This window comes from Chelmon rostratus, chromosome 2 (genome assembly GCF_017976325.1).
Source record: "Chelmon rostratus isolate fCheRos1 chromosome 2, fCheRos1.pri, whole genome shotgun sequence".
Classification (NCBI taxonomy): Eukaryota; Metazoa; Chordata; class Actinopteri; order Chaetodontiformes; family Chaetodontidae; genus Chelmon; species Chelmon rostratus.
Window position 1 is genome coordinate 10,518,562 of NC_055659.1, and position 7,646 is coordinate 10,526,207.

Sequence of the window (7,646 nt, forward strand, 5' to 3'; positions counted from 1 at the left end):
CGTGAGCAGGCGGCTTGATTGAGATTTGAAGCCCTCTCATCTTTAGCCTCCTGTCAGGCAGGCTGTCCGCTGCTAAGGCAGAATGAATATGTAGTGGCAGTGAGTCCAGCCATGTAGATGAGGCTCGGAGGATGTGTACTCACACCTCCTGTTCCTCGTCTGCTCCTCAAAGCGCTGAGGGGCAAGTGTCGCCACTGCATCTATTACCAAAAACTGGAGAGGAGAGTCCTAGTCACAGCAACTTATATGTGATAAAAAATAAAGCCTGTTGCGGTTTGAAGTGGAAAAGTTCCAGCAGATATCACACACGAAGATTCATTTCTTGATATGGCCAGATTGTCTACATTTTACAGATCATAGTCGTTTTCATTATCCTCTATTTCCAGCAGCCTCAACATTAATGCAGCTGCTAGAAATCTGATTGAAACACAGCTCAGACCTGTTCCACCGATGTTAAAGGAATCATTCAACATTTTTGGAAACACTGAGTTCAATAAGAGGATCTAAACCACTGTCACATCTGTCCCTGAAACATAAGCCTGCAGCCAGTTTGCTCAGTAAGGCTGCCTGTGAATCCCTGAGTAATCTGAATCCAGCACAGGAATGGCGGACCCCACCGCTAACAATGAAAACCACTCCATGTACAGTATATAAAGGTCATTAATTGGGGTTATAGGTAATAAAATGAGGTTTGATTTCATGCCAGTCTTAAGGATTCTAACTTTAAAGATATCAGAGGTTTGCATCTCAATGGAAACTCCACCTCAGAGTCTTCAGTAAAGCTAGTAACTTCCTGCCATACACAAGATATAAATTGCTGCCTCTATAGCTGATATTCTCCAAGCAGCGTGGACACGGTGTTCTACCTGATTTATTGTATATCTTGGAGATACAGCAGGAATTGATTCACACTGTCTCTGTTCCATTTTTGCAGACAATATAGGGACAGTGCACGGCTGCTGCTGCCGGATGAGAAATGTGTATACTAAAACCAGCGTGGAATGCATTATTCTCTCCGAAGGACTCTCGGGAGATTTCTTCACGGAGCCACGCATTCCAGCAACACACTAAAACAACATGAGCTCAGATGTATTCAGTGCATTGGTTTGAATAAAAAAAGAGGTCGACAGTAAGCAACGGTGCATTTCTGTGCTCCGCTCATTTTAACAAAGTCATATTTTTTCCATTATGAATTTCGTGGTTGTGAAGCAGACTTCTCTTTGTGTTGAAGGGAATGTGGGACACTGATGAATAGTCAAAGTCAAGGTTCAAACCTTGGACAAGTATTTCAAATCACACAGTTCTCTGAATAAGACTGCCGCCTCTCTGTGCACCTCTCCCTTAGCAGGAGATAATAAAAAACATGGAGGCCTTGTTTCATTCTCTCTCAGGCAGGTGCCCTTGGCTCTGATGTGTACGCACACATCTCCTCGCTTCAGAGAGCCAAGGGCCAGGGCTAAGGTGGCCAAACGACATCTGTTGTCCAGTTTCGTTCCTCCCCGTCACCACTTCCTCTGACTTGGTGGCTTTCTTGTGCAGAAGGCGAAATCCAAAGTCAAAGCATGCGTCACCTCTCTGCTTGTGAAGAATGAAAGTTGAGGAATGCAACGACTGTCCGGTCCAGAGGTGACAGAGCAACAGCTGTTGTCCTCTCCCATGTCTCGGGATCTACATTTCTGCGTTTCACCTGATTGTGTGGGAGGTCACGTGTGCAGATGACGTCACGCCTCTGACAGACTGACTCACTCGTCCTCACTGACTCCTCACAGTGACTCGGGTGATGCTATACTTCAAAACTGTTCAAAACCCGCCAAATCAGTGATATGAGACTGTTGGAGAGGAGCAGCGACAGGTGTGCCAGACCTTCATCAAGGGTTTCAGGGCAGAAACCAAGCATACAAGTACATAAATAATTATATCATTAAATGCTTAAATACAAGAATAAATATATAATAAATGCTTAAATAAGTTATTAAATACATAATTATAGAACAAATTGCTGAAGTAAATGAATAAACAATGTAATTTAATGTTTAATTGTCACCATTAATAAATAAATTAAAAATTAAATGACACGTTAGATATATAGATGTTAAATCTATTTGTGTATTTATTTATATAGTATATTTTCACATTTGTAGAACTATTCCTTGATTGGTTTATTTATTTATTCATTCGCTTGTTCACACATTAATTTATCAGTTTTTTTTTTTTTATTTAAGTTAGCATGACATGGTTGGTACCGGTGGAGGCCTCAGGTCGTCTGGATTCATATGATAAAGCTGAGCCCACTACAGCCTCTGACAGACAGGAGTGCAATAATCGCCTTTATTTTTCATTCATTTTTAATCTGTTAAGTATTTGTACTGAAATGTTTTCAAAAAATAACACTTTAATTTTACACTGAAAAATAAGTAAATCTGGCTTGATGGTTATCTCGGTGGCTCCTGGCTGTGATATGTAGCGCTGCGCTACCGACAACGGTTATCCAACTTAACCTTAAGTTACACTCTGCTCCATTCACCTCTTAACGGCCCTCCGAGACTCTGCAAACAACTCTGGATCTTCAGGCAGCACGGCATGTAATGTTCAGCTGTGTCAGGAGGTAAATTAGAGGGGGACGGCCGGGTCGATAGCCTTCCAGTTTGTTCTGTGAATCCTTCAATCTGATAAAAGTAAAAAGTATAGGAACTGGCGTTTGCCTCCATCTGTTCAGCTGCAGCAGACACAAGCACGATTTCATTTAAGATCTGCACCAGGTGCTGCCATCTTGAATTAGGCAAAAGCAGTAGATTCAAGTTACACAACAGACAAATGATATGGATATATCATATATTTTTTATTATTTAAATAAAATCTAAATGTGATGACTTGCAAAACATGGAAACCTCATATGTAATTGAAAATAGCACAAATGTTGAAACAGAGAATTTTTGTCGTTTTTTCATTTTTCAGAATAGTTGTGACAGGGTCTGCTGCATCACGTCTTCTTTTAACAACATCTCTGTCAGTGTTGGGAACTGAGGAGACGAACTGCTGTTATTTTGAGAGTGGAACGTTTCTCCACCCTTGCCTGTACGATTTCAGCTGCTCAACAGTTCGACGTCTCCTTTGTTGTATTTTATTTTTCATAATGCACAAAGCATTTTCAATGATGGTGACAAGTCGGGACTGCAGGCAGATCAGTTTAGCAGCCGGACTCTTTTATTACGGAGCCCTGCTGTTGGAAAACATGCAGACTGTGGTTTGTATTGTCTTGCTGAAATAAACAAGGCCTGGTCCTCTAGATGTCGTTTGCTTGGCAGCATAAACCTGTATATATGGTTCAGCATTAATGGAGCCTTCACAAATGTGCAGGTTAGCCATGTGCCATGTGCACTAATGCCCCCCCCACACCATCCCGGATGCTGGCTTTTGAACTGTGACAAGCCAGATGGTCCCTCTGCTCTTTAGCCTGGAGGACGGAGCGTCCATGATTTCCAACAAGAATTTCAGACTCGTCAGACCACAGGACAGTTTTCCATTTCGCCTCAGTCCGTCTTAAATGAGCTCTGGACCAGAGAAGACAGCCCTGTTTCTGGATCTGGTTTCCTCTTTGCATGGTAGAGTTTCAGCTTGAAGATCACAGCCTGCCAATAATGGTTTTTGACTTTGTCTTTTGCGTACAGAGATTCTTTTAATGACATTATGTTCATGTAAGTCTTTGCGGTTTTACATTGAGAAACATTATTCTTTAATTGTTGCACTATTTGCCAGCACTGTCTGTCACAGAGTGGTGAACACCTCCCATCTTTACTTCAGAAAGACTCAGCCTCTCTGGATGCTCCTTTTATACCCAGTCATGTGACTCACCTGTTGCCAGTTAACCTAATAAACTGAGAGATGCTCAGCCAGCTGTTTTCTTTTAGCATTTCACAACTTTTTCAGTCCTTTGTTGCCATTTTTTTGAAGCTGTCATCTAACTGAGAACATAATTTTCAAAACAATGAAGTTTCTCAGTTTCAACATTTGATATGTTGTCTTTGTGCTATCTTAAATTGAAAATGATAAAATAGATATAAATAAAATAAAGAACGTTTCATTTAATTTTTGATTTATTAATTTTTGGCGGCAATTAAGCATTAAATTACAGACTTATTTGTTTATTTATGCATTTTGCTCTATAATCCTGCATGTATTAAGCATTAGATTATGTGATTATTTATGTATTTCTAGACTTTGTTTCAGCCCTTTAAACCCTGCTACCTACCTACCTACGGTTAGGTTTAGGAAAAGAAGATGGTTTGGGTCAGAACAAGTTACTTCCGGTGTTTGTTTCCTCATGTCATAATTCCTACAACCACTCGAGGCCGCAGCCGAACGCTAAGTGTAAATCAGAGTCGTAACAAGCTACTTGCACAGATGACCTGTTTCTCTGTTGAGGACGGACTGTTGTAATTAGTGTTCTCGATCAAACAGCTTATACACAAATATGCTTTGCAAATGTTTCTGTATTGACTGTTCAATAGGATTTATAGTGCTCGTTATGCAGAAGATGTGAAAGTCACATTTCCTGCAGCGTCTTTGTCTCGATGCAGATCCAGAACAGCAACAGCAGTGTACAAAAATCTGTCTCAGGGCCAATTACCACACATCACTGCTGACCTTGAAGAACATTAAGTGTTCATAACAGCACTGTGTTGAAATCCATTAGCAAATTTTACAGAGGGGCACACAGGGCGATAGAGAGAGAGAGAGAGAGACAGAGAGAGAGAGAGAGAGAGAAGGGGAAGTAAGAAAAATGTCTGCAATGTTGGCGTTGTGAAAATGTGAAGAAGACAGATGGGAATGGAGAGTTTTGTGGCGTCCAACACTGGAGTGAGATCCAGCTCCACCGTCGTCTCCGCCGTGATTTACTGCGACAGATCCTCCAGCCCGGCTGTATAATTTCAGCCTCATGCTGAGCAGAGGTGACACGCACAATGTTGGCCCTCCGTGCATCGATTCATCTTCCTGAGGTTGTTTGCTGAGCGCGCTGGGTTTGTGTGACGTCTTTGTAATTTGGACTGTAATTCTGTGAGCTTTGTGTTCTTGCGTTACTGTGCTCTCCCGACTGCTTTGCATGCTGTTTGTTCAAATACCTTCATCAGTGTGTGAACACAAGCTTTTCAGCCGTGCTCTAGTAGCATGGCTCCAGGGGTGGCAATTTTAGTGTTTTAGTTAAATATCTCAGCAGCTATTGGATGGGTTGCCATGACAGCTGCTACAGACATTCATGTTCCCCACAGGCTGAATCCGACTGACTCCATCTCAATGAAGTTGACAATCATGGCTTTCATTGAGGATCAAAGGCATGAAATTTGGTACAGATATTGACGTTCTCCCGCAGAATGAATTCTAAGAGCTTTGGTGATGCCCTGAGTTTGCATGTGGCGCCACCATCAGGTAAAAAATTGTCAAGTGCTTTGGTTAATAATGAAATGCCTGCAAAACTAATAACCTGCATATCAGCCTCAGCTGTATGTTGTGTCATAATGAGCAAATCTTGCTAACATTAGCATGCAAGCATGTTAGCACACTAGCATTAACATGTAGTTCAAAGCGCAGTGAAATCCAGCCTCAAAGGTCTGCTAGCATGGCTGCAGCCTCCTGTTTCTATGCTTTATGGTTCTCATCTTATCTCCTGATGATGCACAGAGATTCTCTTGGTTTTACACCTTCCTTCGAAACCCTGTTAGTGCTCAAGGATACCTGTTGTACAGCACAGACCTGCATTAAATGTACGCTTAACACATAATAATCACATATCTCCACTGTTATCTATTGACCCGTATCTCAGTACACATCCAGAACAAATGTTGTTTTCTGAGAAATATATTTATATATTGTTAGAAAATATGGTTTGCATGTAGTCACACTTTGGTTGTGAGTAACAGATAGATCGATAGACAACGACAAACAAGAGTAATTAAGTTATCCAAGTTTGTTGTTGTGGCATAATCCACATCTTTAAAGGTCATTGTCAAATGTAGCCTCTCTACTGCGTGGGAGACTGATAATTCATTAAATAAAACCGTTAAATGTTGTCACATAACAAACCGCACTGAAGACGTTCCAGAGCAGCTGATGTCAGAAGCCGTATCGTTGTCAGGGTTTGTACAGGAGTGATTCACCCTTTGCGAGCTGTTTTCCACAGTTAGACGACACAGGAAACTAGACAAGTGAGAAACGATGATGTGAAGAGTGAGAGGAGAGGAAGGGGAGGGAGGGAGAAAGGGAGCGTATCACTGCTCTGCATACTGTAACTTGTTTTTCAGGCATCATGAGAGGAGCTTTGAGAACAAGGGCGGAACATGAAGTGACCTCCATTACTCTGCCTCCGGCGAGACGTTGGGACAGAAAGCAGGCACATAATTAAACCAGCCGCTCTCCACAGTCGTCGCGACACAGTGGCCAAGCAACAAGCAGAGGCAGCTCAGCACAGAGACGCCCGTCAGTCCCCGATCAGCAAATCTCAGACCAACTCGCTGACTGGCTCTAGTTTTTCAGACTTGTGCAAGAGCAACTGGCTCAAAAAAAATGAAAACAAAAATAATTCATGAATAACTTCTTCAATGCAGAACAGAAGAAAAGATGAAACGCCCTCATAAAAGATTAATTGTAGGTACAAACAGCTCCAGGATGTTCCTAATAGGCCTAAAGTTTGTGTGTGTGCACAGAGTGTTGCTAAAACAGACACAGCGAACCTCCAAATTTTCTGCCCGTGTAACATTTGAGCCCCAGCATGAAGCCGCTCAATATCTGATCTTGAGCATGAAGCAAACGATCGTGATACAACACACGCAGGCGCCAAAATAAACAACAACAACAACAACGCTGATCCCAGCACACACGCTGACACACGCAATTATCTCGAGACAACAGATGAGTCATGTTTCATTTTTAGAGCAACTCATGAGCAGTAAATGCACTTTATGATCACGTCTATTGTAGGCCTGCGCTTTAAAAAACGTGTGAGGCACAACTGAACACAGCGCCGCTAGCAAAGACAAACAACACAAGATTTATTATCAGCAACCGAATACTGTGTCTATACATAGTCAAAGTACATTTACTCAAGTACTGTACAAGTTTGAGTTCATTGTACTTCACTTGAGTATTTACATTTTATGCTGTATGTATATTCCACTACATCTTTTTCACAGCTGCAGTTACAAATCACTAGCTTAAAACACATGGTGGCTTTATTCAACTTTATGCATTATTGCACGTGAAACTGCTTTGCATTATATAAAGCAGCTAAAACAAGCTCCATTCAACTAACTACAACAGCAAAATGCGACATGCATGTAATGCAACAGTAATAATAATGCTACACTACACTATACTATACTATACTGCACTATGGAAAATTGTAAAACACTCACTGGGGCCATTTTTCTGCTTAATTTGTACGTTTAATTTATACTTTAATTAAATATTCAAAATAATAGACATATTTTCAGTACTTAACTTTACTTGTACTGGAGTATTTTTTCACAGTTTGGTACTATCACTTTTACTTAAGTAAAACATCTGATGACTTTCACCACTACCTACCTATAAAGTGCATTTTCAAGTACATAGTATAATTCCACGTTTCTGCCACTTCAGTATTTTCATTTGAT